Here is a 21,677-nt window from a genome sequence, read left to right as displayed (position 1 = left end):
TTGATTGTAGGGTTATATCTATCACATTTTTCATAGCACAAAAAATTATACAGGCCTGTATTAAACTTAAAACCTGGTACGAAGAATAGAGCAGGCAGCATAAAAATAGATGGAGTTGCAATTGACTAAGGGATGTCACATGTGAATGAAATGAATATTCAGTCAAATGTATATATATGTGTTTATATGAACAGAGACACCATATTTGTAATGTGTATCTTTGAAGTAAGTTGTTGTGTCTACTGTTAAGAATAGTGCTTTAGGTGAAAGCCTAATTTTTGAAACAATATTGTTTCTTGCAAGCAACAACCAAACTATGTTGCTGTGAATGTTGGACTAATGTACCATTAAGAGCAAAGGCCAGATGAACCTCCTCTGAAAAAACTTATATGAAGTACAACTCCTTCTTAAGTTCTTTACAACTCCACAGCTAAATATATATACTTTGTCCTTAAATGTTATGTATACATTTAAACCCTACCATCATACTTTAAATTTTGTTTCTCTGCTTTTGTAATACTAAACTACATAACTGACCTGTAATACCTTATTGTCTCCTCTGAAAGTTGGAATAACATTAACAATTTGCCAATCTTCAGGAACCTAACTACTGTATATTGCTCTACCAAAAATAAGAAAAAGTTTGTATGTATAAACTTTGATTTTCTTTGCAGGTAAAAATTATATATGTTATACTGAATTATAACTGAAAGGAATTAGAGGGAAGGTTTGTTTTTTATAACTTAGTTATAAGGCTACAAATAGTGTTTTCAATTATTTATTTTATCTCTTAACTCATAAATAAGTAAAATTCAGATTGAATTTAGTTTTAATAATTTGTAAATCTTTGTCTCATAGAATTAAGCTCTTACACTACATTGTCCAGAACTTGAATTATTTTGAAAAAAAAAATTCTTATACTATTTGAATTAAAATCAACTATATATTCAAGGTAATTCAAATTAACTGTTATACAGATCATGCAAAGCATAGAGCTCTACAGTAGCAAGTCTGAAAACTTATAATGCTAGAAACCAGGTTTTTTATACCTGTTATGGGCACTACCACATTAAGGTACTGATGGTCCCAGGGCAAGTCATAAACAAATGAGTCACCCTTCCACATTGTAGGCACAGAGTAGAAAACCCATTATGTAGCTTTGCACTTAACAACAAACTTTCAACTTAGTACTGATAACAGGATGTAACATTTTTAATACTGAGGAGTTTCATATGTTAATTAAGAAAAGAAAAATCCATTAAATATCAAAATATCCTTTTGCCTGATCTGATTAAAGCAAATTCATAAACTTTTCTGAAATTAAAGTCTCATAAATAATAAATCTGTTTTTGTCAACAGCATAACTGATCTCCTTGTACACATATATTGTCAATAAATTGATAAGGCAGCCTATAGAATGTTTCAGTAAGAATTGTTTATCTTTCAGAAACGTCAATGCATAGTTTTTAGCTTTAGTGATAATACTTACATTACGAGCTTTCAACTTTTTAAAGTATATAAAGATGTGTACAAAAATTTATAGAAATGATGAAAGAGAAGTTGGTTAAAATATTTTTTTCACAAAAACTAAGTTGATGAATGATTATTGTACAAACAAATAGAAACAAAAACCATAGTAGGTATTTAGTTTTTAATGAAAGATCTTACACTTTCATGAGCTGTGGTTTTTAGGAATTTTGATATCCATCTTTCTCCCACCTGCATGTTGTCTATCGTTACTAGAGATAAATTTCTGCCTGATTTAGTTGGAGTTTCATTTCTTCCAAAATTTTTGAAAAGTTAACATTGAAGTTTAAAGATAATCCTATAACTTTCCTAATAGTAGTAGCTTTCAAAAATTGAATTAAACATTTCTTATAATGCTTGCAAGTTACTAACCATTAGGCTAATCACATATTGTGATTTCTATAAGATCATTATTGAAGATGACTCAAGGAAATGTGTAGAAAATCTTGTACAAGCATTTCAAAGTAATGTTTATAGGTAACCAGACTTGTTAGTAAGTAAAAGTAAGTAGTATTACAGACATTTTAATGTTTAAAAAGCATTTCTAATTAGACAGTAACAATGTGCTGTGAATGTTAATAGAGATCTTTTTAATCAAATAAAAAATTTTGTTTAGAAAATGTTATTTTACTTGATTTGTTTCTGCAGTTGTATAACTTGGTTGTTATTGCTGAAAATAACTTTTACATGGCAAACCTGTATTATACTTATTAAAATAGAGAATTGGTTAAAACAGTTACTTTGTGTTTTAAATTACAGGTAAACTATTATGCATCAGTTTTGTTTACACTCGGTTTCTGCAACAGAATTAGTCTGAAGGCCCAAAATGAGTGAGTTCTAAGTTTTATCTTATAGTATTTATATTAATAATAAACTTTATAAGTTGTTAAATATTTAAGATAAGTTTCACAGCATTAAAAATGTGGCTGAAAATACATTAAAACAGAATATGGTTGTTCACCAAAAAACTGAAGATAAACAGTACATGTTTAAAAAGTTCAAGTTAATTAACAAGATGAAAGACTGTGGGTTAAAAAGGATATTAGAAAATAAAAAACATACAAAAAATGGTTATTTGAAAACTTAAAATTAACAGTAAGGATTTATTTAATTTCATTCAAGGTGAGTGTAATGTTAAAATTGGAATAGGGCCTTTGAATGATGCAAAAGATAGTGCTATTAAAGAAGATTGTGGGATGGATGACTTGCTAAGGTTTCTTCAGTTTTTATTGTAGATGCTGTGAAGAGTATTCCAAATCCTGAGAAAATTACTAGTGAGAAATATGATAGGTGTATGTTAACTTAATATTGGCCATGAAATTTAAGAAAAATTGGGAAGTTTAAAAATGTTTTTCAAGGTGTATTAAAAAATGTTAAGTATTATATAACTAAGTCCTTTACTAAAACGTTGTGAAATTCTGAATTGTGGGCAGGTGCCAGGGGAGTTGGCAAACATTTCATATCTTTTTAAGGGATGTAGCAAGTATTGTTTAGGTATTGACAAACCAAGTAGTCTTACTTCTGAGATGATAAAACTTTGTAGCGATTGATTAAAGATGATTTGCAAAGCTGTTTAATGATGTTGACAATTTTATTGGACAATTTTCATGGTTTTGGACTAGCAACTTTTGTCTCAAAAATTTTCCTTCAAAGATGTCAATGTTTAATGTTGACAGAGTAATGTTGTGTATTTGTTATGTCTGAAGTTTCAGAAGGCCTTCAAAAAAGTAGCTACATAAAATAAATTTAGTAAAAAAAAAGTTTTGTAATGGATTGAGGTTGGTTAGAATAGAGAAAGCAAGAAGGTTGTAATAAATGAAATTTGAACTGGATTGCAGTTGTAGGACTTTCTGCTGGGACCCTATATATATATTTTTATATACATTGAAAATATTTACGAGGGAATGGTTGACAAATTAATCAAGTTTGCTGATGTTTTCTTGCTTGCTCCAATTTTTATTCCCCACTTAATGACCATTTACAATATCTGTCCCCTGACACACTACGTACATCAGTGCACCTGATCTCTTGGTACCGTGTATAAGCACTATTTTCAGATAATATTGTCACGGTTTTGTGACAAAACATTCATTAATGAGTTTTTCTGTAGTACAACTGTTGGAAATACTTAGTGTTCTTCATATTACTTGTTTGATTTTCATAAAAACAAATTTAAAAAATCAGTGATGTTGAGAAAACCCACTTGTAGAGAAATATATATGCAAAAACGGCTCGTTTGGGTTGAGAAAATATTTCACATAGAAGAGCGAACAACGTTTTGACCTTTTTCGGTTATCGTCAGGTTCACAAGGAAAGAGGTAACTGACCGGAAGCTGACCACATGTTTGAAAGTGGTTATGTAACTGAGTGTCGGAATGTAGAGGGCAGTGTTAGATGTTTGAATATATAATTTTATTTATTTTATTATATTAGTATAGGTATAAAGGCATTCCTGTATATTGGTTTATTTTGGGTTTAGGTTGTTGTATAAGTAAGGCTTCTTTAATTTTGCATTTGTTTATGTTTGTTTCTTTATTTAGTATTTGAGTGTTTTCTATGGTTATGTTATGTTTATTTGACTTGTAGTGTTCGAAAATGTGTGAAGGTGACTTTTTATGTTCTTTGAATGTGGTTTCCATTTTTCTACTTGTTTCTCCAATATAGAAGTTGTGGCAGTTATCACATTGTATTTTATAAATAATGTTGGTGTGGAGTTTGTCAGTGTAATTTTTACATAGTATAGACCTTAGTTTTGTGCCTGGTTTTTGAATAAATATGGTATTAACTGGAATGTCATATTTTGTTACTAGTTTTTGCCAAATGTTGGTTATTTTTCTACTGATGTCGGGAATATATGGTATGCAGCAGTATATGGTTTCAGGATTTTTTGATTTGTGAGATATATTTACTTTTGTTGGTTGATTTTGCTTTCTGTCTAGGTGTGTGCGTATAATGTCTCCTGGCTAGATACATCTATTTAACAAAGGACTCAACTTTGCAATAGCACCTAGGTACATTCCAACCATAGAAATCAAAACATGTTTAGAAGATCTAGCCAGGAGACTTGTGATACTTTCTACAGAAAACAAAAACAAGGAAACAACCAAAAACAACCAACAGAAAGAAGACAACTTAGATAATTTTATTGACATCCAACAGCCAAACTTCCCAGGTAAAATTACAAATTTTTATTTTCCAGAAACACCTAAAAACAACATCTTAAACGATTTTTTCAAAGAATTTTCTCACAAAACCATCAACATAATTTCACAAAACAGAAAACTAAAAACAACCTTACGAAAAGAGACATTAATTCCATTAAAAACCTAAAACAAGACAAAAACATAAAAATTCTAAAAGCAGATAAAGGTAACGCTATAGTCATAATGAAAGCGAATGAATACACCCAAAAAATGGAGAACATCCTATTAGACACGAACAAATTTAAACCAATACACACAAATCCAACAAAGACACATGAGACGCAACTGAACAAATTACTACTACAAATGAAAAAAGCCAACACAATTTCACAAACACTTTATTCCTACCTACATAAAACCGACTCATGCACACCACAAATATACGGCATCCCCAAACCTCATAAACCAGATTGTCCATTACGACCAATAATGTCCACATATGAATCGTTTAATTACAATCTTCGTAAATACATAGCATGGGTGTTCTTCAAATATGTAACATCAGCCAGCACACTCATCAAAGGCTCTTTTAATTTCAAGTCTAATCTTAATCAACTTAATCATAAAGCCTTAATGGCCAGTTTTGATGTTATATCTCTCTTTACAGGAGTTCCAACCACTGAAGCCTGCAAGATAGCCTTAGAACTCTATATCGAGACCCTAACCCAACTATAGACATTCCCAGTAACCAACTGGCAACCCTCATAGAATTCACCACGATAAAGACAAACTTCATGTTCAACATCCAAAACTATATACAAACAAGTGGCCAAAGCATGGGCAACCCAATATCACCAGTTCTAGCCATATTTTTATGACACAAGTTGAAACACAAGCAATTAACACAGCATTACATCTACCACTATACTGGTACAGATATGTAGATGACACGGTTCTTGGATTCAAATCTACAGAACACATACTTAATTTTTTTCAATCACATTAACTCTATACATCCCAACATTAACTTCACATGTGAACAGGAAGAAAGCAATCAAATATCATTTCTTAACCTAAAAATTACAAGAACCGACACACAATTCAAAACAGAAATCCACCGAAAAATCACCCATACTGGACTATACATTCCTTGGGGCTCAGCACATGAAATAAAACAAAAACTCAACATACTAAGAAACCAAATAAACACAGCCATAAAACTATGCTCACCAGATAAAATTAACGATGAATTACACAAAATAAAACAATACTTCATCAACATCAATAAGTTTCCTCCACAAACCGTAGAAAACATTATACGCACACACCTAGGCAGAAAGCAAAATCAACCAATAAAGGTAAATATATCTCACGAATCAAAAAATCACGAAACCATATACTGCTGCATACCATATATTCCCGACATCAGCAGACAAATAACCAACATTTGGCAAAAACTAGTAACAAAATGACATTTCAGTTAATACCAAATTTATTCAAAAACCAGGCACAAAACTGAGGTCTATACTATGTAAAAACTACACTGACAAACACCACACCAACATTATCTATAAAATACAATATTATAACTGCCACAACTTCTATATTGGAGAAACAAGTAGAAAAATGGAAACCACATTCAAAGAACATAAAAAGTCACCTTCACACATTTTCGAACACTGCAAGTCAAACAAATGCAACATAACCATAGAAAACACTTAAATACTAAAGAAACAAACATAAACAAATGCAAAATTAAAGAAGCCTTACTTATACAACAACTTAAACCCAAAATAAACCAATATACAGGAATGCCTTTATACCTATAGTAATATAATAAAATAAATAAAATTATATGTTCAAACATCTAACACTGCCCTCTACATTCCAACACTCAGTTACACAACCCCTTTCAAACATGTGGTCAGCTTCCGGTCAGTTACCTCTTTCTTTGTGAACCTGATGATGACTGAAGAAGGTCGAAACGTTGTTCGCTCTCCTATGTGAAATATTTTCTCAACCCAAATGAGCCGTTTTTGCATATAAATTTAAAAAAGTTGTTTGACAGCTGATTTATGACATGCGTTAATGTTCTCTGAAGGTTTTGAGACTCCACTTTCCCCTGTGTGGATTCCTGTACGTGATGAGGGGACCTCCCAGGGAAGGTTCTGTTCTTTCAGGTTACCTGCTCTGGGATCTAAACATCCCCCACGTGTTTGTCGTGAGTGGCGACCCATGAAGGGGGGAGAGGATCCTGTTGGTTGAGGGATCCAACCCTAACACACCACTTTGGCCTTGAATCCCTGTAGATGGGTGGCCCCCCTTGGGTCAGTCGGCTGGTCCACTTGGGCTAGAGTCAACCAAGTACCAGTGTTGGAAGTTCTCAATGGGTGTTGTGGACATTGTGTCTGATGCTGGTGTTTGGGTATAGTGCTCCTGAAACCCTGGCATTGCTGCAGTGTCCTTGCATGACATTGTAGTGCGTCCCCTCATAGGGCTCCATAATGGGTGGGGTTAGTGGGTACCAAAATTTTCCTTTTTTCCTATGGATCCTCCTATGAAATATTTAAATAAAATTGTGAAAAAACAGTCAGTTGGTAAACGACCACGTCTTGAAGACTCTGAGCAGCAATTTTCAACATCTGTAACACAAGTACCTCATTTTCTTATATTACATACTCTTTTAGAAAAATCTTTAGGGCAAATGTCCCTCTTTTTTTATTCAGAAGGGACTAGAGGGTCTTGCTGGCTCTCCAAAGTCAGTAAAGAAGCTTCGATCTGGAGACATGTTGGTTGAAACATCCACATCCTAAAACAGTGAACTCCTCTTGAATTCAAAGGCAATTGGGGATATAACTATTGAGGTTACCCCTCATGCTACCTTGAATTCATCACAAGGAGTTATTGTTGAGAGGGCTTTGAAGAACGTCCCAGAGTCAGATTTTCGCTGGTTTCTCCACTCAAGGAGTTTCTGCAGTGAGACGCATCTCCACTTGCAAAGATGGAGTTACATGAATGACAGACATCCTCGTTTTGACATTTACATCATCACGTGCACCTGTCACCATCAAGGCAGGTTATCTAAATTGCAGGGTATGTCAGTACATTCCAAGTTCTCTCTGATGTTTCCAGTGTCAGAGGTTCGGCCACTCAAAGACTTCATGTTGTGGTTTCCTGACATGTGCTCGTTGTGGTGGCAAGGACCAAGAACCACAATGCCTATGAGTGTGACACGGAACCACATTGTGTCAACTACAATGGTTCTCACCCTTCCTACTTTTGTTCTTGCCCAAAACGATTGGAGGGAAAAAAGGTGCAGTGTTTGAAAACAACTTATAACATCAGTAATCCTGAGGCTTGGAAATTGCTGTCCACCACTTTATCTCAGACATATGCTGCTGCACTTTGTTCCACAACTACAGTGGGAGTGCAGACAGATCTCTCTGTGTCTCCAAGAGAATCATTTTCAAACAAATGAAAAGCCTTTGACATCCATGGTTAAAAAGGTTGATGAATTAACTTCTACACCCATCTCTGTTCCTCTCATACATTCCAATAAACCCCAAGATCCACATCCTTTGGTTTCAAATACAGGCATTTCTTCAGATACATCTTTTTCTCCCACTCCAAGATGCAAAAGAATCATTTGTTTGCATCCTCAGTCACTGGAATGCCCTTCCAACAACAAAGACCTGCCCAATCGACCCAGGGCAGGATCCATGGAGGTCAATAGACCTCCTCCTAATAAGGACAGTAATGAAAAATGATGTGGTCATAAAGAGAAGGGTTCTCCAGCCACTTCCCCTGCCCATCATTAAAAATGGCCACCTTGATACAATGGAACTCTCAAAGTTTACATTCTATTCTGGATTACATAAAACACTGATTGCTTCCTACCATCCTGTATGTCTTTCCTTACAAGAAACATTTTTGAAACCTGCCGACACAATCACCTTTCGGCAGTTTTCTCTGTACAGAAATGACAGGTTGTGTGATGGACAAGTACATGGAGGGGTGGCACTGTTGGTTGATCAGCATGTGCCCACCCTGTCTTTGTCACTCGACACATCCTTGGAAGCAGTAGCCATCCGTGTTTCCTTGGGTCATACCATCACTGTTCTCTCTACCTGTACCCTGGAGAGACATGATCAATCAGACCTTGATGCTCTTGTTGAACAGTTGCCGTCTCCCTCTTGGGGGATTTTAATGAACATCATCCACTTTGGGGAAATGCTGTTATTGATCACAATATTTCTTTTCAGTACTGGTTCTTCCACTTATTTTCATGCACCTAGTCAGTCCTTTTCTGCTATTGATCTCTTGATTTGCTCCCCTTCATTATTCTTTCATTTTCATGGAGGGTTGACAATAATCCTCTAGGCAGTGATCATTTTCCTATACTTTAGAGAGACACTGGCAGTGGATCGATGCCACCCTACCTGTGTGCCCTAGTGGAAGCTAGATCAGGCAGACTGGTCCACTTTCACTGCTCTTGCAGAACTTGATCCTGCCATCATCTGTCAGCCATCAATAGATGACTGTGTGGCACCAGTAACTGACTGTATCATACAAGCAGCTGCTCAGTGTATTCCTAAAACCTCAACACGTTTTCCACTATATCCTTGTCCGTGGTGGAATCCTGCCTCCCACATGGCACGGAAGGCTCAAATATGGGCCTGGGATACTTTTTGTAGATATCCCACACTTTCAAACCACATCGCTTTCCAACAGGCCCATACACATGCAAGGTAGGTAAAACGTCAAAGCCAGAAGGAATCTTGGATTAAGTTTACTACTAGCATATCTACCACTAGTTCCAAGGTCATATGGGACAGGATTTGAAAGGTCAGTGGGCTCTACTTTTGTCCCCCTCTTGATCTTGTTCTCTGGTAGCCAGGAAGTAGCTGATGTCAGGAGCATCTCCAATACTCTATGTGAAAGCTTTTGCCAAGTATCTAGCACTTCTGCTTGTTCCTCTACTTTTTTGGCCATCAAGACTCGGGCAGAGCATTCACCTCTTTCGTTTTGAACTGACTGTCTCTTTGAGTATAATCCTCCCTTTACACTGGTGGAACTGAAAATGGCTCTTCATCAGTCTGGCAGTACATCTGTTGGACCTGATGATGTACACTATGACATGCTGAGCTATCTCTCTCCTGCTTCTCTTGATATTCTTCTAATTGTTTTAAATCAGATCTGGCAGGAAAATGTTTTTTCTACTGCCTGGTGCCAGGCTATTATCTTACCTTTCTCTAAGCCTGGGGAAGATCCCAAGATTCCTTCAAACTACCGTCCAATTGCTTTGATGAGCTGTCTCTGTAAGACGTTAGAGAGGATGGTTAATGCTCATATTGTTTGGCTCCTCGAATCAAACAACCTCCTCTCGCCCACCCAGTATGGATTCCAACGACAGCACTCCACCATGGACCACCTAATTCAACTTGAAACATCAATCAGAGAAGCCTTTCTCAAACGACAACATCTTGTATCAATATTCTTTGACATTGAGAAGGCTTATGACACAACATGTAGGCATGGCATTTTGCAACACCTCCATGTATATGGGTTACATGGCCATTTACCCATGTTTATTAAAAATTTCTTAATGGACAGGATATTCCAAGTTCGTGTCGGTTCGACACTTTCCCATTCTTTTGTACAGGAACTTGGTGTCCCTCAGGGCTGTGTTTTGAGTGTCACACTTTTCAGTATAAAGATAAATGCCATCACTGAATAACTCCCTCTCACTGTTGCAAACGGGCACTATGCCAATGACTTTCACATCTCGTGTCAGTCGTCGAACATGAGATATATTGAGCAGCAACTACAAACTGCCCTCAATCGTGTATGGAAGTGGTGACACTGTTCACCTTAAAAATGTTTTTAGTTTTGTAAAAGCAATTAATCTTTTTAATGCTATTTAAGTTTTTTAATTTATGTTAATCTTTTTTTAACAAGATTCTCTTTTAAGAATCAAAATATATCTTGTTTGATTTGAAATTAGAAAATGGCTGTAATGTCAAATAACTCAAAACCAGGACTGGAAAGGCCAATTTCAGGTGTCTAACGCTGATGTTTGAATTATCCGTTAGTCACCCTGGTGAATTATGATAATTACAATTATGCTAGAGAAAGTTCTTTACAACTTGTATTACTGTAGTTTTTCTCTTACCACTGTGGACTAGATATGGAAATTGGATTTAATGCGATTTATGTTTTCATTTTTATGTTTTCATTTATGAATTTTAATAATTTTACTTTAATTTCAACATTTTTACCAGATGTTTGGTGCAGATAGCCTAGTTGCTTTGCACCATAAAACACTAAACCAACCAACCCAATCCTTTTAGATGTTTTCAGTGTCATCGGTTCGGTCGCTTGAAGACATCATGTCATGGTTCTTTAATATGTACTTGTTGTAGAGGCAAAAACCACGATGTCTACAAGTGTGAACTTGGAACCACACAGTGTTAACTGTAGTGGTCCACACTCCTCTTACTCTATTTCATGCCCTAAATGTGTGGAGGATAAAGAGGTACAATGCTTGAAGACTCTAAATATCTCTTACCCAGAGGCTCAGAAAATACTGTCCCCAACTCCATCTCGGACACATGCTGCTGCACTCCATTCCACTGCCACAGTTGGGAGTGCAGACAGATCCTTCTGTGCCTCCAGCAGAATTGTTTGCAAAACATCTGAAGAATCTTTTACCCTCCATGATGAATCTATGTCTACTTCCATATCTGTCCCTGCTACTCCTTCCAGTGATGATTGCCTGGTGCCACATCCTTTGGTCTCAGGTTTGGGTGTTTTCTCAGGTCTATCCTCTTCTGTAGCTTCAAGAAGTAAAATGACCATTCATTCATGCTCTCAATCACTGGAATATTCATCCATAAACAGAGACCTACTCACTCAACCCAAGACAGCATCCACGGAGGTCAATAGATCTTTGTCCAATAAATAAAAAAATTTTTTTGTCATAAACAGAAGGGCTTCCCATCCCATTTTCCTCCACATAAATAAAAATGTCTACTTTGATACAGTTGAACTGTCAGGTTTTTGTTTGAGTATAGATAACATTAAGGATTTAATTGATTCTTACCATCCTATGTGTCTCTTCTTACAGGAAACATTTCTGAAACCTGTTGATACAGTCACCCTTTGTCAATTTTTTTGAACAAAAGTGACAGGTTGTATGATGGACAAGTGCATGGTGAGGTGACATTATTGGTTTATCAGCATGTGTCCATCATGTCTTTACCATTTGATACATCTTTATTTCCTTGAGTCATATCATCACTATTTGTTCTCTCTACCTAACTCCTGAAGAGACCTGTGATCAGACAGACTGATGCCTTCATTGAGCAGTTATCATCTCCCTTTTTAATCCTAGGAAATTTTAATGGCCATAATCCCCCTGGGGTGATGCTGATATAGATGGAAGGTGTTCTATAGAGCATATGCTCCTGGATCACAACCTATCTCTCTTCAGTACTAGTTCTTATACTTATTTTCATGCACCTAGTCAGTCTTTTATTTCTATTGATCTTTCTATCTGCTCCATTTCACATTTCTGTTACTTTTCTTGTAGGGTTCATAGTGACCCACAGAAAAGTGATCATTTTCCTATCATTTTGAGAGAGATTGGTTATGGTTGATGCTACCTGACACACATGTTTCAATTGAAGTTGGACCAGGCTAACTGGCCCTCTTTCACTGCTCTCTCAGAATATGATCCTGCCATCAATAAACAACTGCATGGCAGCAGTGACTAACTGTATTATCCAGGCAGCTGCTCAGTTTATTCCTAAAATCTAAATATTTCTCACAGTGTCCTCATCTTTGGTGGAATCTTACCTATCACATGGCAAGGAATGCTCAATAATGTGCTTGAGATACCTTTAAAGGTATCCCACACTTTTAAACCACATTCCATTTCAGCAGGCTTGTGCACATGCTTGGCAAGTCAGAAGTCAAAACCAGAAGGAGTCTTGGATTAAATACACCTCTGGTATCTCTTCTACCACTAGTTTCAAAGTAATATTGGACAAAATTCAGTAGGTTAGTGGGCAGAATACTTCTGCACTCCTTTTAATCTTGCTCTCTGATGGCCAGGAAGTTGCTGATGCCCAAAGGATTACCAGTACTCAGCAAAAGCTTTTCTTATGCATCTAGCACTTCTGCTTCATCTCACATCTTCTTAGCTATAAAGACATGGGCAGAGTGATTGCCTCTTTATGCTGGTGGGACTCGAGCTTGATTTTCATCAGTTGGACCCAATGATATTCATTAAAAGATGCTGTGCCATCTCTATTCCACCTTTCTTGCTATTCTTCTGATATTTTTTAACTGGATCGTTTAGGAGAATGATTTTCAATAACATTTTTGGCACCATTCTATTGTACTTGCTTCTCCTAAGCCTGGGAAGGATCCTAAAATTCCTTCAAACTGCTGTCCAATTGCTTTGAGCTGAACATCATCCATGTCCTCTCTTCCACCTGTTGGGGAGTGGATCATTGTTCTATGCTCCTAGTTTGTCATGCCCTTTTAAAATCAAAATTGAACTTTATGGGTCTCTGGCTCTGCCAGGACCTTGCCCTTGAAAATGTTAGACCCTATTCACCATCAGGGGATTCGGGCTCTGCAGGATCCTTCTGCACTTCTCCAGTCCAGAGTTTGTACACTGTTTCATACATCTCCTCTATACTTTTGCCATTTGCAACTGTCTTTACTCTATGCTTCAAAACTTTGATCTTTATCAATGCATCCCACCTGGGGTTGTTTTCCTTCCTCAGTAAGTCATGCTTTTTCAGAATAGACTGTCTCCTATTGTTCCTTTTGGCCTTTGTATCCAGGTGCAGTTGGATGAATTGGGCCTGTCCTTGGATAACAGCTATATCCACTGATTAGCCTATTCCACCATGGTTAATTACCATCCTCAAATGTAACCTTTCTTTGAGTGATTTGAAGAAGGAATATGTTTTTTAATTGGAAACATCACCTTCTATTTGCCAAACATCTTTTAAACGATCCTTCCATTTCCATTTATACCAATGGTTTGAAATAGGATTACTCTGTGGCCTCTGCCACCAATTGTTGTGATTCAGTTGTTACACACAGAATTCCATCTACAGCTTCTGTGATCACTGCCAAATTGTATGCCCTTTATTTTGCCTTGGATCACATAGTAGCTATGCAGTTCACAAACTGTGCTATACATACTGACTTGCTTAGTTCTCCATTGTCCCTGCAATTGCTTTACATTAGCTCTCACCATGTTCTCTTTGATATTCAAAACTGACTGTCCCATTTCTCTCTATCATCTACTTCTATCCAGTTTTTCTGGATACCAATCCACGTAAGTATTCATGGGAACAAGCTCTCTGACATTGCAGCTAAGTCTGTCTGCTCTGGTGCTACCACTGCCGTGCCTATTCCATACATGGACTACAGCCCTGTATTCAAGTCTCAGCCCCATGCCAGTTAGCAATCAAGTTAGAGTGGGCAATGTGATAACAAGCTTTTCCAGTAAAACCTTCTATTGAACTTTGGCAATCTTGTTGCTATAAGGATCAGAAGAAGGAAGTTGTCCTAACCAGGCTATGCATTGGTCACAGTTTTTTAACTCATCATTTTCTTTTATCTGGGACTGATGCACCAGTGTGTGGTCTGTGTGACACTAGAGTCACAATAGCCCATATTTTACTGTCATGCTGTTGTTACAACCATGAGCGACAGCACCATTTTAGACATATTTTTACCTCTGACATTGGATAGTGTCATTTACGATGGTGACACTGTCCATCGTACAAATGCTTTTCATTTTTTAAGGACCATTGGCCTTATTTCTATTTAAGTTTTTATCTAACTTTGGGCAACTGTTTATGTTTTAACTTAATTTCCCTTTATACTTTACTTTCACTGTTATTTTGTTTTTTTACTGGTTGTATGGTGCAGATAGACTAGATGTTTTACACCATAAAATGCCAAACAACAACAGTCAGGATGAGATGGGATTACAACTCTAGGCTTTCCCTCCAATTCATGTCAACCATGGTACTAAATCTAATTTGTTCCAACCCATTTGGGGGCCCTCTTGATAACATCAGATTGGCAACTACACCCTTGTTCTTGCTTCTTTTGGTGTCTTCTGAGTGTCAAGTCTTCCACATTGAGGCTGTGATCTGACATGGTACACATAGTTATCCAGAAGATCAAGCTTCAGGCATAGATGTTAAGCAGTCTTTAACATGACATCAGAGTTTAATTTTTAAGGTTGTTATGTATGTCATTTTTTGCTCTCTCCCATAATGGACATTTATCAACTGAAATGACAAGTTTCAGCAGTGGTGTATTGAGAAGAGTTTAAACCCACTTTGATCAAAAGTCTCAACCATAACTTTTTTTTTTACTTGATTCTTTGGCAAGGTTTTTGAATTTTCCACAATTGCCCTGTATAAGGCAGATTTATTGAATGCCTTTTACTACTTATGACAAAATATTTTTCAAGTCTTCAAGTTGTTTGTGCCCTTTCTCCCAAACAACCACTCCTGTTACCTTACTAGTGTATTGAGGTTACATTACATGCCCTCTCACAACACTTGTTTGCAACCTGATTCTCAGATGCTATATATCACCTTTACCTAAAGGTTTATTTTTGTTACTGCTGACCTACACATATTGCCAGTGAGTGGTTTGCACTCTTTGTCCACAAACTGTTTTATCATTCTACCCATGTTCTCAGACTAGTTCTTATGAAAGACACTATCAGACTTGAAAGGAGATTCTTTTCACCAATTCATCTGATCACTATTTCCAGCTTCTATGACCAATCAGATTTTGTTCATTGTTGTTTCAGTGAGGGCCTTGAAGATTTTGTTACCTGCATTAAGGCTTTTAGAGATTCTACACAATGACTTTTCAATATTTGCTCACTTTGAAAGCAATAAATCATTTGTGACTTGCATATAATCATATTTGTCATATCTTGTATTTATTGGACCACATGAATGACTTGCTGGAGGACATTGTGCAACCTTGTATATGGGCCTCCACCAAAACATTTTATCTTACATCATTGCATGATATCTGGCAGTATCTTCATCTGAGGATTTTCACTTAACCATTTTTACTAAATTATACAGAAGGATAAGTATTTTAATTGCTACTTTTCAGGATCCCTTGCCTTATCAAAGGATCCTATTTTATGGTGAATGTTGCCACGACAGGTGTGCTTTTATAAAACCAATTACACACTAGCAGCCACTAATTCATTATAGTTTATCTCTGTTGCAATAGGCTCTATGGAAATGAGGTTTGTCATTAGCACATCTAGAGGCTGTGTTGGTGGTATTGCCATACTATGCTGGACCAACACTCATGGATTATCATGAATAAAGCATGAGAGGGATCCTACCTTTTTTTGCCAATCTAGGGATGGAGTAACTTGGAGTCAGTTTGTTTTTAAAAATTTAGGGTATATGGTTCACCTTTTTCATTATTTCTAGAACACTGTTCTTCAGGACTCCCAAACATACATTACCCCCCCCCATCCACCCAAGTTCTACTAATGGAGTGAGGGAGTCCTTACCACACCTGCTTTCCAGTTACAGAGGTAATGAACATAGGCTTTTCCTCCAGGATTTTAGAGTGATTTACTCCACTCTTGGAGAAGAGAGCAAAGTTGAGAGCTCTTATGCCAAAGTCTGTGGATGTTCTCTCCTCCTCCATCTCCCCAAGATGTTGGTAGGAGAGGCATCAGCCTATGCAAGAACATACTTGTGGTACCAATTTAGATTTGACACTCAGCTATCCAATTAGGTTGAGCATGGCCCTTTTTTTTTTTATAAATATTGGTTTAGTATGCTATTCAGGAAAAGAGGGTTCATTGTCTCCTAGTAATTCTAAATGCAGAATTGTCCCACCATGGCTCTTTTGTCGAGCACAGTTTGTTCCACATTCTCCTCATACTTGCATGAGCAAATAGAATTAAGCTTGTCCCCACGGTTGGGGAGTGAGGATGGTTGCTTGTAATTCAAGCCAGAATGGGTTCTGTTTCTTTAGGGTGAGTAAGGTGTACAGGATACCATCATTCCAAGTTTGGAATGCTGCATTTTGGATGCCTTCAGTTTGTACACATTCTCATAATGATTCCAGTGACTCAGAATGCATCACTTTATGGCTGCAGGTGAGGATATACTCAAAAGTGTATGTGTGTGTGTGTGGTTCTATAATTTGCAGTTCATTTGTTGGGATCCAACTGCATGGGGTCTGGCCAATAGAGAAGTGAAATGCATCCCACAGTACATGAATTACTTTCTGGGTGAATCGCATAGTGTGGTTCCTCTACTAGGGTGACAGTCATCTATTGACAAACCCATGATCTATGCAGTCACTTTCTGTATGAATAAGGCTCCTCCACCTTATTAACATGAGATTCTAACTGTGAATGTGAGAGAAGTTATTATGTTTTGGAAATTAACATTTTCTTAAAAATTGAATATGTATTTCCAATAATACTTGGATCCTTTCACATGTAGATTTTATGAGAAAAATATTGCCAAGGGCAGTTTAGTATGTCTTTTATGACTGGAAAAAGTCAGATCAGTGTTTAGATGGGCAAAAGAAGAAATCCTATCAGTCAAGTAATAATTATAAGTGTTAAGTATAAGTATTAAGTATTATTGGAAATACATTTTCAATTTAAGTAAGTGTTAACTTTATTCTGCAAAATATTATATTCTGTAGGTTTAAAGATCTTTGCTGAATGTTTGCTGTAGTGACTTGAATGTAGAACCTATGTGACAGGATTTTATTATGCCCAAAGCTCCCATGCTGTTACATTTCAAGAACTGCAGTGTACAAGTATATCTAATGAGTTACCACAACTCACAATTCAAGAACAACAAAGGACATGTTGATCTATCTAGACCATCTAATTCATTACACTAAACTAAATTTTAAAAAAATCAAAGCCAGGCCTTATCATTCACATACTTATCAATTCTTCTCTTAAATATACCACATCCACAATGCATGAAGACAACCAATTATAAATAGTAACTACCTTGTTAGAAGAATAAAACTTTTCTTTGAAGATGCTCCTTTGGGTCCTTTTATTCTCTTTGTTATGTAGGAAAAAAATGAGGTTTCAAAACTTTAATTTCCTTTACAATTTTGAAAAACTTGATCATATCCCTTCTAACGTTTCCTTTTTTAATAGAAAACAGTTTGAGAGATTTGTCTTTCAGGGTGCATATATATCATTGAAATTAAGAATGGAACTTCAAGTACTTCAAAGTATTTAAAAAGGGGCATGTTTTTGTAAAAGTACATGAAAATATTATAGCAGTAGAATATATCAATATATCTAACTTTAATGTATGTTGCTGTTGAGTGCAATAACTTTTTTTTTTGTTATATTTATAATTGAACAAATAACTAGGAATTTTATAAAATTTCAGTGATGTCTGATTAATTTTGATATAAATTTTAGCTTCCAAAAAAGTGCTTTAAAGACATTCTGAAAGTGCCTAGAAAGTCTTTTAAAAGTGCTTGAAATTGACCTGAGCAACTTAGTATTAACTATGGTCTTTGTATGACAACCTGTTCATCTTGATCCTAGCTTTCCTCTTAGTAATTTTGTAATTTTATAACATTTTCACAGTCAATTACATTTATCATCTATGGTAAAACTAAGTACTCTATTTACTCCTCCTTCATCTTTGTTATTGTTGTAAATTAAATAAATAAATAAAACCAAAGGTTCCAACACTGAATCATGAAGTACTTGTGACTTTAATCTGGTATAACTGATCTAAGTTTATAATACTCCTCTGCTTTGTCATAAGTCATTGAATAAAAAAGTGACAATCTTTTTCTCTCTCTCTCTCACACACACACACACACACACACACACACACACACACACACACACACACACACACACACACTATTTGCTTATAGGACCTATAAGTTATGTTTTAGTAAACTAGGTTTAAGATCCTCAGTTCAAAATAAGCATTATCTCTGGAAATAGAAATTAACTCTAACTTGAAGTTTAAAATATTTGGTTCTTAGCTGTCATTATAACCCTGCATAATCAGTGGTCAAAAACTAATGGTCTAGAAGCATTAAGCACCGGTATGGCTCTGAGGCCACCAAAACAAAACTAGCACTGAACAGGATCACCAGCCCATAGATGTACTAAAACAAACATACATAGAAACTTTGTCAATAAATATTCAACTGCAATGAGATGTCACTTTTGTGTATGCTCCTACAACCTGAATGGCTGATTCCTAATCTTGTATGTTTAAAAAACCTTGAGGGAAACATTTGTCAATCTGGAGTCATATCTAATTTTTGTACTTAAGTGTATTTTTATAATGTAACAAGTTATTAAACAGCTTATATTAGTTAAGTCACAGAATTAATACCAGAAAACTTTGTAAAAGTGTTTTAAAATTTTTAATTAATTTTTTATTGCAGATCTTGTTATGAGAGAAGAAAAATATGAAGTAGAAAAGTTTCAAGAATCCCTTATTTTAGTATTTGATATTTGTGGGTTGGGGGAGAGTTAGGGTTAGCACATTTCTGTCACATAAAAACTTTTCAAGGTGTGTCATGAAAATCATAAACATTAACTGTAAAGATAAATAGGTCAAAACTGGATTTTCTGTGTGTTAAGATGGGTGAAAGTGAATGAGTTATGTTTTGTATCTTGAGTAATTATTAAAATGTAGTTTTCACCATTTATTATCACTTCATCTAAATTCCTGCTGTTATATTCTGAACAAAATTGCATTGAATTTATTCACATACAGAATGTTACAAATGTTACATTAAAACAACTTTGTATATAAAAATTAATGTGAAAAAGGCTACTGATATAAAGTTATAATAAAGTGGAATTTATCAGAACAACATTTGGGCATAGTTTATTTTGTGGATGGCATGATGATATCAAAAACTTGTTGCTTTTGGGAAAGGTTTGTAACATCCATTAACAACATGAAATATTCACACACGTGGATTATAAAGATGTGTTCAGAATTGGAATTTATAATTTTCAAGGCATGTACTTAACAACATACTTGTACTTAATAACATTGGAAAACAAAGGAATATGAATCAACTTGGTAGATAAAGACCATCTAGAAAGACATACAACATATTGTACCCTAGATGTGATAAGTAAGGTGTGGTGGTTTGTACCTTGAGAATCCACCAAATGCTGTCCACTTGCCCTAGACACAACATAAGGTGTTGTGGTTGTAAGTTCCTTCCATAACATGTTTTTTAAACCACTGCATACCTGAAGTAGCTGGAGAATGAAATGAGTATTCATACTATTCCATGTGAAATAATAATAGTAACGTCACCTGATATAGTACCTGTGAATTTTTGCATGATTATACAATTGAAATGGGTACTATGAAATTATCCTTGCACAATAGATACCTTTATGGAATTCATTCCAGAAGGAGGTGTGTCTTAGACATGACAGTCTTACAATGGAGTCTTTTGTAACTGAAACTGTGTGGCAGGACTGTTGTCATAATATACAGTTGTGAGATCTATAAGAGCACAAAAAGATTTGTCAGCATATAATGTGATAACATGGTGAGGCTTCAAAATTAATGTTTTAGTAATGTTTAACTGATAAGGTAGTAACAAGAGAAAAACAACTACCCTTTACTTAGTGGGGTACAAGACACACACTATCCAGATTATGTTAAATCATTTCAAATTTTAAAAATTATACACTTTCAGAAACTTTTTCCAATGAGGAATTGCTATTAATATTTATCTAATCAGAAACATTTTTATTGCCATATTAAATAATTTTGAGTATTAAATGTTTCACTGCAAGTATGAATGATGATTAAAAGCAATAACTGGCTGGAATTATATTGTAATGTAATTAAAAAGCTAGTGTATCAGTGTTTCAGGGAAAAATCTGTTTGGACTGTAAATTATTAGCATGTTAACCCTATCTTGATATCACATTTATTTTGAAGGACCTTCAAAAATCATGTAGTAAAGCATACTAAAATTGAATTTGATAGTTTAACAAACTGTTAGTAAACATTGAAAGTCTTGTATATATTGGATCATAAATTTTGATAAAGTATTTTTAATATACAGTTCTATATTTCATTTGTACAGCCTATAGTACTTTCTAAATGAATATCAAATGTTTTTTAGGGTAAAACTGTCTTATCTGTTACATTTTCTACCCTATTACTAACAGTAGCTGAATCATTGGTGTACAGTCAAAAGATATTTTGAGAGTATAAAATTAAATGAACAACATTTGTTTATTTCTTATTTAAATATTGCATTTAGGGTGATTGTTAGTGTTGTTCTGTTCTACGTGCAAGCTAAAGGTTTTAACATTGCACACACAGTTTATTCATCCATGAAAAACAAAATCATCATTTAAGAAACAAATTAGCAGGTTCAGATGTTGTGATGTGAGATTATATATTTCCACAGCATAGCTAAATAGCCCTGGTCTTTTTCTATAAACTTGTTTTTAGAATAAAGTTGTATGTACTTTTCAAATATTTATTTCAGAACAAAGAATACATAATTCACTAAAATTAGGTGTCCAAGCACATTACTGTATTTCAACTGGCTTTCTTAGTAATCTATAAATAGGTTTAAAAACATTAATAATACTATGGTCATGCTTTTGCTTACACACTCATATCAATACTTCTCCTTGATGCCAAATTTAAAAGAACGCTTGCATCTATTTTTGTAAAAACTACTAAATCAGCACAACAAAGTAATACAGGGTAACGTGAGGAAGGTTGTAAGGAGAGTTGGATGCCCTATCTAATTTCATGTTGATATGACTTCACTTGAAAAGTATTTATAGGTGTCACTATAAATAACGGTGTTCTTATTGTATTCTGTATTTTCATATAGTCAGTGACTATGTGTGCTATGAAGACCAGAAGGGCCACCATTCTGCAAACTATTTTACAGATTTTACTG

General features: G+C 35.3%; 1 protein-coding gene and 1 long non-coding RNA gene across 2 annotated transcripts in view; both read left to right on the top strand.

The window, feature by feature from the left end:
- Nucleotides 1–21,677, top strand: part of LOC143222530 (uncharacterized) — an 83,889-nt gene that overhangs the window by 38,335 nt on the left and 23,877 nt on the right. The window lies entirely within an intron of this gene.
- On the top strand, nt 18–21,599 carry LOC143222531 (uncharacterized). The gene is made up of 3 exons (XR_013012299.1): nt 18–225; nt 2,287–2,357; nt 19,161–21,599. It is a non-coding gene; the product is annotated as an uncharacterized LOC143222531 (long non-coding RNA).

This window comes from Tachypleus tridentatus, chromosome 8 (assembly GCF_004210375.1).
Source record: "Tachypleus tridentatus isolate NWPU-2018 chromosome 8, ASM421037v1, whole genome shotgun sequence".
In the NCBI taxonomy this organism is placed as follows: domain Eukaryota; kingdom Metazoa; phylum Arthropoda; class Merostomata; order Xiphosura; family Limulidae; genus Tachypleus; species Tachypleus tridentatus.
The sequence above is the reverse complement of the archived record's forward strand: the minus strand, read 5'-3'. Positions and strand labels throughout refer to the sequence as shown.